The 16265-nt window shown below is 35.7% G+C and overlaps 1 long non-coding RNA gene across 5 annotated transcripts; it reads right to left on the bottom strand.

Moving 5' to 3' along the window:
- Positions 1-880: 880 nt before the first annotated feature.
- LOC110731983 lies at positions 881-5465 on the bottom strand. 5 transcript variants are annotated; one of them, XR_002513406.1, is made up of 6 exons: positions 5103-5465; positions 4441-4524; positions 2545-2682; positions 2115-2155; positions 1403-2008; positions 881-940 (listed from the first exon to the last, which is right to left on the bottom strand). It is a non-coding gene; the product is annotated as an uncharacterized LOC110731983 (long non-coding RNA). The 5 variants fall into 5 exon arrangements; XR_002513405.1 differs by lacking the exon at positions 2115-2155 and having other exon boundaries at positions 1403-1664; positions 1773-2008; positions 5103-5462; XR_002513407.1 differs by lacking the exon at positions 2115-2155 and having other exon boundaries at positions 1403-1551; positions 1773-2008; positions 5103-5460.
- Positions 5466-16265: the final 10800 nt, after the last annotated feature.

A 16265-nucleotide genomic window follows, 5' to 3' on the forward strand; every position in this document is an offset into this window, starting at 1 on the left:
GGGTTGCTGGAGTTGCTGGCCTGGCCCTTGCTGTTCGCCTGCTCGTCCTCAGCCACCACCTATCACTCCACCGCCCACCTTGTCGCCCGTCGTCCGTGTCAGCCACCAGGTATGGTTCTTCTCTACTTTTTTTTTTTTTAAATTCAATTAAAGTTCTGAATATGCATCCTTGGATGTCGAGAAGTGAGAGAATGTCGGTGAGAATGGAGTCTGGGAGAGAACTTAATCGGTCTTCATTTTCTGAGTCTCCGCCATTGTTGTCTTTAATGGAGCTCAATTTCAGCCTTTTCGTGCTTATTTCTTGGTGTTCTGCCATTCAACAATTGAGCTCCATTGTTATCTTTACTGGAGCTCAATTTCTGCCATTCAACAATTGCTGTGATTCTGAAGTGAATTCGAGTAATGCTAATTTGGGGAATTTTTTAGGGTTTTAATCAGTGTAAGTGTGTAAGAACTTCTGATTTTCTGAAATTCAATTGCTTCAATAATTCAATTTGTTGTTCGTCGTCAGCCAGACAACCACCGCCCACCACCGTGTTTTGACAGTTTTGTTGATTACTTGATGAGATGTTTGATTTTGTGTTATGTTTCTAGTTTTGTTTGATTACTTGAAGAGTACTATTAAGACATGTCTGGTTTGATGGTTTCTTGATATGTATCGGACTATGTCCGTACACTTTGTTCATTTACTTGTTTAATTAAAATTGTGCGTTTTGAGGCTAATTATTTAGTGTTTTATTGAATTAGTTGTCAAATTCTCGTTTTTTTAATATATTATATGCCTTGTTATACGCCGTACCCGTGTCCCCTATTTTAGGATTGCCGTTTTCCCGTGTCCGTATCGTGTCCGTGTCCGTATCCGTTTCCGTGCATCCTAGACAGTAACAGCAGAGCAGCATCAACCATAAGCACCAGCAGCAACAACCATAATAGTAAGCATCTGCAGCATAGAAAAGTCCCCAATCTTTAATTTTTTCCTTCTCACGTAATCCACTCAATGAAAAAAAAAAAAAATCAAACCACAAACACAAATAACACCAAATCTATAACACAAAGAAAGTTACTTGTTTCGCTTGAATATACCCAGATTTCTTTAAGAAAGAATAGAGATTAAAGATAAAGAAAGAATGAGAGTGTGAGATAGAGAGAGCTTCTAAGACAACTCAAGTACTTAATGCAACTACAACAAACACATGATCAATTGAACCAATCAACCATTCATGGCCAGTTGAGTAATTCAACTCTTATATTATTAAAGAGGAATAATATAAGAGTTGAATTACTCAACGTATCACTATTTTTTCAAACGTATCACACCAAATTTATTTTACAATTAAAAATTCCATGCTCAGCTCTTACATATGTTTATATTTTCTATCAAGTGTCCGTGCTTAGACCATACCTTTTGCAATGTCGGAAGTAAAGTAGACCGTATTTCAAGTCCTTCAAACATGACTGTCGAGTTATCACTTTGGTTGTGCTATCAAAAATACAGAGGTATCAAAGTGAACAGGGTTTCTACTTCCTTGCAAGTACTAGTATCCAAAGGATCTGAAAATATTTAGACATGTGTAAATTTTATTCAATAGGTGACTCGTACAAGATATATAAGCCCTTGATACTGAGTGAGTGATCTGAGTATTGTTGCGACCCACCCTTAAAGCCTCCAGATGAAATGATGATCAACAAGAGCAGTCATTAATATAAGAGTTGAAGGCTATGATAAGACAATTGATTTCGGACAGAAAGGCTAAAACATTGTGAGAAGTTACCTTGCCCAGTGACATGCTTCATATCTTTTGTGGTAGATAGAATTCTCGTAGTTTCCTCTTGTGCTTCGGACTTAGAAGAATTTCCTATACTTCTCTCTTGTGCTGCAGAAGTAGAAGCAATCTCAGCGGATCTCTTTCTGAATTTAGGTCCAGAACTCTAATGTGTATGCTTTCGTAAAGGATCACCTTCTTGATTGCTTATAGCAGGCAACATCTCATCACTTTCTATAGGTTCCCTTCATAATTAAACATACAAAAGGTTTAAATGGAAATATTCGAATATCAAAACTACCTCCCCAAATCAATACCAATCTATAATTCAATTATTCGAATTCTTTAAACCTTTACTTATCTATTTTCATTTCCTACACTTAGCCAACACCCTGCAATAATGTCAAAAATAACAAATAAATGCCAAAACAAAATGTTGGAGAAACATATAGGAAAATATATACTCCGGTCTTGGAAGTAGCAGCATCATAGTTAATGAATATAAATGACAAGAAAATTATATTCCTTATTTTGAATGCTTTAAAACTGTAAGAGAGTATCATCAACTACATGATCCTTCAGACAAAGTGTTAAAAACCAGAAAATTATATTCCTAATTCCTTATGCTGATTGCTAGGTTGCCAAGGTGTGTCTTTGTAATCAGACACAGTTCAATTCCGTAACTTTTTCTTCTATTTTGAAACAAGTACTACTTTCGTAGCTTAAAGATTGCCCTGAGCAAACTAAAAGGGGCAGAGGGAGAATTAATAACACAAATTACCTATAAGGGACAGGGACACGTGTGCGATACTGTAAAATCCATTGTGGAGGTGACCAAAGATTGAGTGGAAATCCAGGGTAAGATGATATTAGCTTAAATCCTTCAGCACTCACTTATTTTCTCTTTTTCCCCAGCATCCTTTCAGAGAAGAACAAAAAAACATGATCAAGTTTAAGAGCTCTAGAGTATATTTTTTATTTCAAGAATAAATTTTAAGGCAGGACAAAATCAGTAGTTAAGTATGCAAACTAAATTTTGAAAAGGAGATTAGGACTTTGGGAAATGAACGAAAAGTTTCAGAAATAGAGGGTATATTATTTCCTGGAATAAATGGATGGCCGGATTGTTAAACAACCATCACAAAGGCATACTTTTTTATCCTATCAATTTCTAATTGTACCTAACCAATGTACCAAGTATGAAACTAAACATCACATCTTGTAAGAATTCAATACTTAATGCTTAAATACAAAACTGTTATTACCTAAATTATTGACATTAGATTTTTTCTTACAACACGGCCTTGTTTGGGTTGCTTAGAGCCTTAGACCAAAGTACAATGACACCTAGTTTTCGGAATTACGATTCTACAAAGTAATAATAATACTACTATTCCAATAAATTGCTAATTCTTGCGAAAAATATTTGGTGTAAAGGCGTAACGACAAATCAACTAAACATGTCATAAAAAGAGGCTAATCAATAGGCTAATTTCATCAATTTACTGATTATATCTTCACATTTTAGACTACGGTAATTAACATCAAACGTATTCAATTTGTCTTTTGATTTCTTATTATTGCTTATTGCAGTCTCCAACATAGGTTTTCTAGCACCTAGCTAGATGTCCGGAAAAAAAGAGTAATCAATTTGTATGTACTAGATTTTATACAATCTTTAAGTATCATATTCACAAAATCACAATAGCTTAACTACATTCATCTAAATTTTTCATTTTTATATTTTTGGTCGTTTCATGAAAAATTGATTACTTGGTAGATACATATTTAGCTATGAAATATTTTAAATTTTATTAAATTACTCTTTATCTTTCACTAAAAATCTAACAAAATGAAAATTGGTAAAGTTAAATTCATAATAGGCTAGAGACTAGAGAAAGAGAACCCCAAGGAAATTAGAGCAAATTAAATCTAAAATCATGTGTATCAAATTTTTCACCCAAAAAGAAGAATTAAAAAATATAATTATACTTGAAAAACAAAAACCAACTAAATTAGTTGACATCCACATTAAGTTACGTAGTATATTTAAGCTTTTCAATTTAATTAAAACAAATGTTGTGACTACATATCTTTAATAGTTGAATTAAGGTGTTATTAAAGTATGATCAAGAGTTAGCCCAAGAAAATATTCAACATGTAACATATAATGCGATCAAACAAGGGCTATACACTTATACGATATATAATAGTAGTCATAGCTACTAAATAGGATACTTGGACAACTAAATTTTTATTTAAACAAGTCCATATGTATTGAGCTAATAAGCCCACTATAATCTCAATATGATGATATCTATTCTTCACTTTTACTTCTTTAGGTATGTAACATGTATGTTTTGTAATTAGGACCTTACCATAACCAAAGCCATTTAAGTATTTAACAAGTCATCCTGATTTCTGCTCTAAAAAACTGCAAGCAATTTGAGCAAAATTACAACAGTAAACTTGAACATAAACGGGCAAACATTACCATGAACTATTGAGTGAACGACTGTATAAAACTAGAGTTGTAAACCAGAAATTAACAGCAATGCAGTATTTTTCATGGAAAAGTTGATCATAGTGTTTTATGGCAAGCCATATTTTTAAAAGGACAACTCCAAAACACGAGCTAAATCAAGTTTAATCACTTGTAATAAGAAAAAGATTATACTTATACTTCCAAAATCAGAACTCCAATGCATACTCCCATAGTTTGACCATCACCATTTATTCGTGGAGGTTGTACGAGCAGCAGCTGTAACAAGCAAACAACACGAATAATTCAAGAGGATAATTAATTGAGACAGAAATGAAAGTAAAATAAAGAACAAAACATTATCATTTCAGACCATAAAAACAGAAGCAGAAGTTCAGAACCAAATTCAAAAACCCAGAAATCCCATCAACTAATCTCAAGAAAATCATATCAAATAATACAACCAAAAGACAGTTAAAGTGATTTGAAAAAAAAACCCAACAAGGTAAATTCCTCAAATTTTAAAAAACACAAGCGTAGATCTACAAAAATTACATAAAAAAAACCCAGGAAAAAAAACAGAAAATAGAGATTGGTTACAGGAATGAATTAAGAGTATTTAACATGATAAATGACATCCTTATATCCATGGAAATGCAGTATCATCCGTGTTTTCTCACATAAATGCCCAAAACTACCCAATGTCACCCCAAATGCCAAAAATTAATCAAATACAAATTGCATGTAGAAAACAATAAAGCAAATTAGAATTCACAAGAACAAATTCAAGAATTTAAACAATTAGATGCTCAGAAATCAATTCAAGAAGAGGAAACAACAATTCAAGGACTTTTTACCTCACAATCTAAAATGGTTGAAGTTCACGGCAGAGATGTCACCAAGAGTTCCGTCACCGCCGGTTACACCTCCGCCCAAAAACGACGCCGCTTGGGAGCTCTTGTATGAAGACGCCAGACAAGTTGCTCATCTCAAGATGAACGCAATCGCTACTCAAGTTAACCACCAAAACAATAACCAACAGAACAGAGGTCTTCTCATTTCTACTCGAAATAAGATGGACTGAATTTGAAATGAGAGAAAGAGGTGAATGACGGGGAGGAGAGGAGAGGAGAGAGAGGGAGAGGGAGTGAGGGACTGATGAGAGAGAAAGAGGTGAAACCCTAAAAAGCCAAGTATTGGGCTCCTCTCATCAGTTGGGCCAAGTTTGGGCATTAACGTGTAATATGGTATTCGTAACGGGCAAAATAGTGTCCGTTACGAATACTTATATTTTCGTAAATGGCACTAATTTGTCCGTTACGGATACTTATTTATTCGTAACGGGCACTAATTTGTCCGTTACGAATACATACGTATTCGTAACAAACACTATTTTGCCTGTTACGAATAAATAAGTATTTGTAACGGACACTATTTTGCCCGTTACAAATATCTTAATTGTAACGGGCAAAGCTTTGCCCGTTACAAATAGCCTGTAACGAATGAGATTTTTTCCTCTAGTGAGTGTAGGGTAAAAATCAAACTGATCTGTGCCATTTATGGCACCTTTAGGCTATGTTTTATTTATATTTCTATGCTCATTTTTATTCATTTATGTCTTTTTTTAGATAATAATGCTCGATTTGCGTGTTTTTGTGTTAGTTTAGAGAAATGCGTGCTTTTAATGGTTTTCTTATCATTTTTCGGCTATTTCTCTTGCATCTACGTTTCATTGTCTTGTTTTGTAGGTACGTCGAGTTCCCACGGATTTAATAATCAAGGAGGGAGATCAAGTGCATTCAAGGAAATTAACGGAGTCAAGTTAGGGAAGCCAAGCACGCAGGTCAAGTTAATCCAAGCAAGCTCCACAAACTCGAGTTCCGAGGTGGCGAGAGTCAAGGAAGCGAGTCCAAGCTCCTAGAAGCACAGTAGCACAGCCGCGGGCTATATGCATAGGAATTGAAAATAGCATCCACTACGATCGATATACACTTTTCGGAATTGAATTAGAGTTAGAAACAAAGGAAAACAAAGGCTTGCAAAATATCAAAAAGGACCTTTATGCATTGTTCCAGCCATATCTCAAGTTCTAAAGATCCGATTGAGGTGATTTAAGATGGGTTGGAAACTAGACTTGAAGAGCTTTCTAATGATAGGTTGCACGCCTTAATACAATTCCTATATTTGGTACTTACAGCCTTCTGAAGTTGGTCCTGCAAATCTGCAGCGGGCGCGGGGTCTGCTGGCCACGGGCGCAGGGCTGTTGCAACCTATTAGCAACCATTTTTGTCTAGGAACTTGGAGTGGGCAGGCCGCGGGCACCCACAAGACGCGGGCCTAGCCCCGCGGGCGTGGTTTTGGGGGTTTTCTCCTCCGCGGGCGCGACCGATTTCTCCGCGGACGCGGGTTTCTAGGTTATACTTGCGATTTCATTTATTTTCTCCTTTTGTATATATATTGTACGACCTTATTTATTCTTCATTAATGAAATAATTTAGCTTAGAGTAGTCTCTCTCTAGAATTAGATTAGATTAGGAGGTTCTCTCTCTAGGTTAGGAGTAGTTTTAGAGAGAGAAGGTGAAGGATTTCAATGGTGATTGATAGATTGAAGATTCAAGTGTGAAAATTGTGTTCAAGATCTCCTCTATTATCTATGAGCATTCTTATTTCTATCTCACCTTATTGCTTTATTTAATTTCATGTTTGTTTGGTTTAATTTTGATGTTTGATTCTTGATAGTGTAATTGTTCTTGATATATTATTGATTCTTGATTTCTTTAGTTGTTTGTTGATATATGATGATATTTTAATAGTTTTTGGCTAGGAATTGGGTGAAACTTGTATGATTTATTAATTGTGATTAATTTGGGAATTGTGTTGATTTATTGTTGAGATTAAAGTGATTAATGAAGGTTTGCATGTGTGTAATTCGATTAGGCCTTGAGAATTATGCTATATTGCATTGTAATTACTAATGACACGAACAATTGGTTTAGGAATTGCAATTATCGATTGGTTTTAATTGTGATTCTCTTAGTTTGTTATTCATAGTGAACCCTAGCTTAACAATTAGGAGATAGATCTTTGATTCCAATTGATTGCTCTTATCATTAGTCTTCACAACCTTTGATTGGCATGCTCTTCCTAAGTTGTTGCAATTGACATGATTACTTGTTGATCCTCGTTCCTAGTGTTTAATTTCCTTGGTTACTTGTTTCTTTAGTTATTAGAATTCTCTCTTACCTTCGTCTTCCACCTAGCTTAGGCGCATAATTGAAAATGCTTGAACATTACCGTTCCTTTGGGTTCGACCCTTGAGTTGCCTCTATACTTGTATTTAGGTTTGTTAAGTGTTTATAAATTTAGTTTGACCGAGGGAAGATTAGATAATGACCTAGTTTTTCCACTTGTCAAAATGGCGCCATTATCGGGGAACGGTGTCTATGTTTTAGTGTTTTTTATTGCTTGAGTCTAGGTCTTTGTGTATATTTTCGTTTTATTTGATTTTTGTTTGTTTTGTGAAAAAAATGGCATGTCTATCATTTTATCAATTTGACAATGAGCCTTTTTATGAATATTTCAATAGACTTGAGGTATTTTTGAACTATAATTGTAGTCTTTTGGAGGTTTGTGAGATTTGTTATTTTGTTTTGAATGTGCAAACTAGAAATGAAGTTGAATGCATGCATAATGGTGAATTTAAAGCATTGTCAATTGATGATGCTTTGGATTTTTATGTTTGGTTTGCTAGGGATGTTTATGATAGAGGTAATCATGATTCTAATATTGATGTGCAATGTCTTGATTCTTCAAATATTAGCATGAATTCCCATGATCTGTCACATGATTCCTTAAGTGAACCTAGAACACGTGATTTCAGCTCTATTTCCCCTTTTGTTCATGATGATGAAGTGCATGGTCAAGTTGATGCTAATGGTGTATTTCAATATTCTTCATTATTTACCATATTCTTATGATGTGCTTCATTCCCTTGATGATGAATCTCATGTGTTTGATTGTGCCCCCACTCCCCAATGTGATTTATATGCTCATGTCAATAATGTTGATTCTTTCAATATTTGTTTTAATTCTTCTTCTTCTCTTGTTGAGCCTCAACCTTCTACATATTTTGAATCTCTTGTTGATATATTTGAGTCTCAAATTAGGGTGCATTGAGCTTGATGATGAGCTAGGGCCTAGTAAAGAGATGATTCTTAATTCTATGAGAGGTCAATCAGAGATAATGAAAAAGAATGAGGAGCGTATTGAGGAGGAAAAGAAAAGAGGAGAAGAGTTAGAAAGCCAATTGTCATCCTTGATGCTTGTTTGTGAAAAATCCCAATTTGATAAGTGCGTTGAGGATGATGATGATGATTTGAGCAACCAAGAGAGTGTGAGGATCCCATTAGTGAGCATTTGAGTGATGGTGAAGGAGTTGAGAATAAAGAGAGTGTTGATTTTGAAAACCTCAACCCTATTTCCCATCTTGATGAGTCTCTTATGCATGATTGTGATTCTTCTATCCATGAGTATGTGGACCCGATTGAGGTTATGACCTGTTCTTTGAATGTCAAATGAAAACCCATAGCCTTTTTAGTGAGTTCATTAAGAATGCTTCATGGGAGAAATATGAGTTTGAAATGAATTTGCATCCATTCATGTATGGCTTTGAGACTTTAGGCTTTAAGGAAGTTAAGGGAGTTGTTGTTCATGATTGTAGTGAAGGGGATTATGTAGTTCTTCTTGGAAGTTGGATGTTTGAGAGAGATGATGATCATGAGTGTTCTTCTTTGAGGATTCTATGATTGATTTTCATGCTCTTATTGGTGATTTGAGGCATGGTGGTGAGAAAGAGTTCATTAGTGATGAGACCATAGCCCTTATTCCCTCCTCTCATGTCCTTTTTTCAAGGAGGTTTGACCATATCCCTTACACTCTTATATCCCTCCCTTTCTTTGTTAATGAGCCTATTGGGGACCCCTTTTTCTATGATGATTTTCAAACCCTCATTTTTCCTCTATTGAGGAAAAGGGTGATGTAGTCACCTAAAAATATTTTTAGGAGAGTTTGCCTTCTTCTTCTTCTTTTTCATTTTCTTATTTTGTTGAACTTCTTCCTTTTCTTGGCATCTCTCTCCTCATTTGCGTTCACTATCCTTGTTTCACGTACTCTTCCCGTCATTTGCCTACCTCTTATCATATGAAATGTGTAGTAGTGCATTTGACAAGTTCTTGCGTGCGTTGAATTATTATTTTCTAGAGCGGTCAAGGTTGGACCTTAAGCAAGCCTTTCTCGGGAAGTAACCCGTGTTTTATTGCATTCATTTTCTTTTCTGTTTAGAATAGATTTTCTCTCATGAAAATGTTTGTGTGCCTTTTGCTAGGTACATGACTTGATATACTTTGGTGCTTCGATTTTGATCAAGAATCAAGGAAGTTTGACTCTTATTTTTGCTGGCATATGGGAGGCAAGGTTCAATTCTTGAGGATATTAGTATTGAAAGGTTTAATTGGGTCATTTGTGGGTATTTATACCCACCTAATATCCGGTAATATCCTTCCTTTCTCTTTCTAGAGTGGATGATGACTTGTTGGACATATGTTGGTTTGGTTGGATCGATCTCCTTGTTTTCCCCTCCCATGGAATATTTGATTTATGTTTGAGCATGTTATCTCATTCAAGCTTGGGGGAGGGTATTACATTATATTTGGTGGGATTTTGATTCATATATGCTATGCACCTTTGTATATACATTTCCATGTTTCTTTATCTTGAAAAACTCCAAAAAGATTTTTGTTTCTATCAAGGCAAATTGCATTGTGTTTTGTTTTGTTCTTGCTTTGGACATAATACTTTTGGAATTGTATAATTGAATGCTTTTCTTCTTAAATGGTAACGGTGTGCACGGTTTGGGAGTACGCTTGGTTGATTATAGGATAAAGTATGCTAAGGTAGTAGGTTAGAACTAGTGGGACCATGAAACTGGATTCTGCTTGTTTGTGGCATGATGGTAGTTGCTTCCTATAGTCGAATTGACACCAATAGTTTGTTTTTTCTACATCCATGTGAGGTTCATTATTTTTCAAGTCTTCACCATATATTTGCATGAGTGGCATGGATCCTTGACTAATGCAGACCTAATCTAGAATCTTGACTCATAATTCTCAAATTCGAGACCGAGCCATCTAGGGAGGACAAAGGCATCTTTTCGGGGTGGTAATTTTTCTTTCTAGGTTAATTTTCTTTCTTTTTAGTTCAATGGGTTTACATTTTCCTTCTTGCTAACCATTTGAGCCTTTTCCCTTCTTTTCGAGCCACATCTTTAGATCATGATCCTTTTTTTTTGTTTTTGTTTCCATTCTTAGTTTTTGTGAAGCAATTGACTATTATTGTTGGAGTTTGTGGTGGAGGAGTTTCGTTATTTGGTCCTCTTAAAAGCAAGTTTATGTTGTGATATTTTTGTAAATAATGACAAGTGAAATAAAGAAAAAACCGTCCAAAGTAAAGCAAAAGGCAAGAACAATGCAAATGCAAAAATTGTAAAAGTTGTCTTAAGTTAAAGAGGCATGGACAATTGCTTTGAAAGAAATAAAAAAAGTGAAAATGAAAAAATTTCAAAAATATTTCGATGTAATTTCTTTTCCCTTTTCAAGCATTGAGGACAATGCTTCCTTTAAGCTTGGGGGAGAAGCCTTTACGCAATTTGTATATATGATTGTGGTTATAACTTTGAATAAGCTTGGGGGAGTTAGTTTGTTTTTGTTTGGCGATAGCTTGGTTATGAGGAGAAGGTTTGATCACCCTTTCCTTCATTAATTAGGATTACCGTCAAATTCTAAATTCTAAGCCTACCCTCAACCCTTTTTTCCCTCACGTTACAGCCATTGGGAAAGACCTTTCGACCTAGAGGTTGAGTCATATATCGAGGGAGGGCATTATGAGTTAAAGCCTAAGGAGAGGGGATGCATTGTCAAGATGTCGAGTAGCCCAAAATTATCTCTTTTTCCGGTTCCTTCATGGAACTTTTGAGATGCTCACCCGGGGAAGATATGAGGCTAGTAGGGAGAACACGGTAAGACCATTTGGGATGAAAGTGGATTGCGTTCTCTAGTTCCTATGCTTAGAATATTTATGTTTCAATCAACCTTGGGTATCTTGAAACATGCACTCCCTTGCTTGTTTTGAAAGATTTGCATTCATTTGTGCTTGTACATTTGGAAAAGTCTTTTCATGAACATGTGTTTGCTCTTCTTTTCTTTTGATTTCCTTCGCATGCTTTGCCTTGTTTGTATTATAATGAGAGTTATAGGTTAATCTCTTAGGAAACCTTTACGAGAGCATCACTCGTCCTCTAGGGCGATCTAAGGGTTTAAATGGCTTGTCTTTAGTTGCTAAAATTGACCGTGATTTCTATGAAAGTAAGTTAGTGTATATTCCCATCTTCTCTAGTTTTCTTGTTTCTCTCTTTGCTTGAATAATGTCTTCATTTTTCCTTGGGTTGGATTTTGTTTTGCTCGAGGAAAAGCAAAAGTTTAGCTTAGGGGAATTTGATCTGTGCCATTTACCTTTAGGCTATGTTTTCTTGATATTTCTATGCTCGTTTTTAGTCGTTTATGTCATGTTTTTAGAGAATAATGCTCGATTTGTGTGTTTTTATGTTAGTTTAAAGAAATGCGTGCTTTTAATGGTTTTCTTCTTATTTTATTCATTTCTCGGCTATTTCTCTTGCTTCTCCGTTTATTTGTCTTGTTTTGTAGGTACGTAGAGTTCCCACGGATTTAATAATCAAGGAGGGAGCTCAAGTGCATTCAAGGAATTTAACAAAGCCCAGTTATGGAAGCCAAGCACGCAAGTGAAGCCAATCCAAGCAAGGTCCGCAAACTCGAGTTCCAAGGTGGCGATCCCGAGCGTCAAGGAAGCGAGCCCGAGCTCCTTGAAGCGCAACAACACAGCCGCGGGCTATATGCATGGGAATTGAAAATATCATCCACTAGGATCGATATGCACTTTTTGAAATTGAATTTGAGTTAGAAATAAAGGTAAACGAAGGCTTACAAAGTATCAAAAAGGACCTTTGTGCATTGTTTCAGCAATATCTCGAGTTCTACAGATCGAATTGAGGTGATTCAAGTTGGGTTGGAAACTAGACTTGAAGAGGTTTCAAATGATAGGTTTCTCGCCTTCAGAAGACTCTTATATTGTGAGATACAGCCTTCTGAAGTTGTTCTTTCAAATCTGCCACGGGCGCGGGGCTGCGACAACCTCTTAGCAACCATTTTCGACCAGGAACATGGAGAGGGCAGGCCGCGGGCACCCCAAGGACGCGGGCCTAGCCTCGGTGGAACAGGTTCCAGCCGCGGGTGTGGGTTTGGGGATTTTCTCCTCTGCGGGCGCGGGTTTTTGGGTTTTACTTGCGATTTCGTTTATTTTCTCCTTTTGTATTTATATTGTATGGCCTTCTTTATTCTTCATTCATGAAATACTTTAGCTTAGAGTAGTCTCTCTCTAGAATTAGGTTAGATTAGGAGGTTCTCTCTCTAGGTTAGGAGTAGTTTTAGAGAGAGAAGGTGAAGGATTTCAATGGTGATTGAGAGATTAGAGATTCAAGTGGGAAAATTGTGTTCAAGATCTCCTATATTATTAATGAGAATTCTTATCTCTTTCTCACCTTATTGCTTTATTCAATTTCATGTTTATTTGGTTTAATTTTGATGTTTGATTCTTGATAGTGTAATTGTTCTTGATATATTGTCGATTCTTGATTTCTGTAGTTGTTTGTTGACATATTATGTTATTTGACAGATTAGGAATTGGGTGAAACTTGTATGATTGATTTATTGTGATTAATTTGGGAATTGTTTATTGATTGTTGAGATTAAAGTGATTAATGAAGGTTTTTATGTGTGTAATTCGATTAGGCCTTGAGAATAAAGCTAGATTGCGTCGTAATTGCTAATGACACGAACAATTGATTTAGGAATTTCAATTATCGATTGGTTTTGATTGTGATTCTCTTAGTTTGTTATTCATAGTGAACCCTAGCTTAACAATTAGGTAATAGCTCTTTGATTCCAATTGTTTGCTCTTATCATTAGTCTTCACAACCTTTGATTGGCATGCTCTTCCCAAGTTGTTGTAACTGACATGATTACTTGTTGATCCTCGTTCCTAGTGTTTAATTTCCTTGGTTACTTGTTTCGTTAGTTGAAGTATTCTCTCTTACCTTCGTCTTCAACCTAGCTTAGACGTATACTTAATAGTGCTTGAACATTACTGTTCCTTTGGGTTCGACCCTTGACTTGCCTTTATACTTGTATTTAGGTTTGTTAAGTGCTTATAAATTTAGTTTGACCGAGGGAAGATTAGATAACGACCCAGTTTTCCACTTGTCATAAACTCTAAGAAATAAATTTGAGGAGGATGAAGGGTGCCTATGCTAGACTTTTTGGGAAAAGGGTTTGAAAAAAACAATAAGAAATCATGAAATCTTGGTGAGAAGCTTGCCTTGTGCATTTGTTTCATTATTACCCTTAATTTTATTTTTTTTTTGTCAATCACATGACTCAAACTTGATTCAGCATGCATGGATGGAAGAAGGTAGGAAGAATGAAGGATGTGATATGGAGAAAGCATGTAGAGAATGGAAAGATGATGTAGATGGAGAGATATGAAAAAATTAGGAATAGAATGTACCCCCAACTCAAATGACGGAAAAAACCGACTCATGCATGAACCTAAGACATGGTCATGGTAACATATACACAAAGTGTGTGCTACTACTAGTGAGTGTACGTGACATGTTAAGACTTGTGTCATGTCCATGTGGCTAGACTATGTGACTAGAATCAAGAAAATACTAAGTTTAGACTTCATGTATATGCATTAAACTGGACAGGCTATGGTATTTTAGTCATAACTTTTGATCTCTGACTCTGGTTGGGATGAAACCCACGCCACATTAAAGATAAAACTTGGGGCTACAGATCCATATTTGTGCGACTCGTAACTATTTATAGAACTCCGGCTATGACCAAAACAAGTTGACGCTTGTGTAGTATACGGGAATAAAAAACGGGGTTGACTTAAAGGAATTATTAGTTCAAATTAATTAATTAATTAAGCAAAGCCCTTTAGTCATTGGTTAGTTTATTAAGACTTATTTACAAACACAAGTCAAATCAAACGCTTAGTTTAATCACATAATAAGTATGTACAAGTAAGAGATCCACAAGTAGTCAAGTAGTCACAACATGATGCAATGAGTTTGCAACCTAACCATGGCTCTAGTTCTCTAAAGTTCAAGGTATGGGTTAGTCAAAGAGGGTACATGGTTATGAGTTCGGATGCACCGCGCAAAAGCCTTACCTTTGGAAGGGTTGGTGCGAGTGGATGGGACCCCGCGAGTTAAACTTGCTTCCATGGTTTAGTGAATTCAAAATTCTCGGATGTACCCTTTGTTTCTCAGAGCATTCAATCAGGTAGATGGAGCATGAATTCCCAAAGGGTTATATCCATATGTAGTAAACATTACCCAAAAATTGGAAGAACGCATTACCCCAAAATTGGAAGAACGCAGGTGGATGTACCTAGAGGGTTATATCAATCAGGTTGTAGAATCGAGCCAACAGTTCTAGAACTGGTCAAAATAAGAACGCATATTTCTGGCTCGGTATTAGAAGAACGCAACGCCAGCCAACAGGGACTGTCGCCGGGATATGAGCCTTGTCGCCGCGACAGAATTGTCGCTCAGCGACAAAGCCATATCTTTGGCGGCAGGCTCTGTTTTCTAGACACCAATTTCTACATGCCTCAGCAGCTGTCTGTGTTCTTAAAATTTTCTAGTTTTTCGCAGCATTATTTCAATTCTAGTTGTGAAAGATATTCCCCAAATTTCCTAAGTATAAAATCCTATTTTTTAACTCATTACGAATGGTCTTTCCAATAAGAACCTTTTCTATGCATATGAAAATAATGTTAATCAAAATTACGCACATGAAATACTTAAAACTTTTCAAGTCTCATCCACTCATGCTAAATCATTGCCAAAATAAATTTCAGGAATTAAAATAGAAATCCTCCCCAGCATAGTCTCCCAAATTTGTAAGGAATATTTCAAGCATTACCCTAAAATTGAACCCCACTGTGATCATACACTTAATCATGTTGGCGTCCAAAGGGAAGGAAGCTAGAGAAAAAGTGTCGCCAACAAGTTTTAGGAACTGGTAAACTGTGCACAGGGTGAAGGTTACACCCCTTAACGATCCAAGAGATCGTTAACTCCAATAGGTCTGGAACCAAGATTGGAAGTTTGGGGATGAAGGTACAAACCCAACCTAAAAGTGATCAAACCTGCCCTAACAATAGGCCTCTACTTTATTATTCTCGTATTCATGTGCGCATTCTGACTAACTTGCAATCAATAGGTTTAGCCCTAAACCTGTTTATCTATATTGGTTGAATATTAATGCACAAATAAAACTATTATTGGCGATCACTTGAATTATAATCATATTAACCCTAAACAAGATTATTAATTATCTTATTAAGCGTAATTACAAGTACAAATTCCCTTTAAACATGCATAAAAGGTGAGATCAAGCAATAACAATAAATATATATATATCAAGCAACATAATAATCATCATAATAATAATTATAATTAAAATAATCATGTCAACGCTAAAGCGTAAAAATAGCAAGATCCTAGGCATGATACTAACAAGATTAATAACAAACCCTAGCATGTTACTAAACATCAAAGATCAAAGCTTTAGCCATAACATGATACTAACATGATATTAAGAAAGAAATAGGAAGCATCATGGAAATAATAATTGACATTATATTCTTTACCCTAAACATCATACTAAGGAAAGCATGCAAACATAATACTAGGGAAAACATCCTAACATGATATCAATTAAACAATTAAAGCACTTACTTGGATGCCTCGTACCTCTTTCTAATAACAAAATACACACGTTAGTAAATTCAAGGAAAATAATAAATTAAAGAATTAA

This window comes from Chenopodium quinoa, unplaced genomic scaffold, assembly GCF_001683475.1.
Source record: "Chenopodium quinoa cultivar QQ74 unplaced genomic scaffold, ASM168347v1, whole genome shotgun sequence".
Lineage (NCBI taxonomy): Eukaryota > Viridiplantae > Streptophyta > Magnoliopsida > Caryophyllales > Amaranthaceae > Chenopodium > Chenopodium quinoa.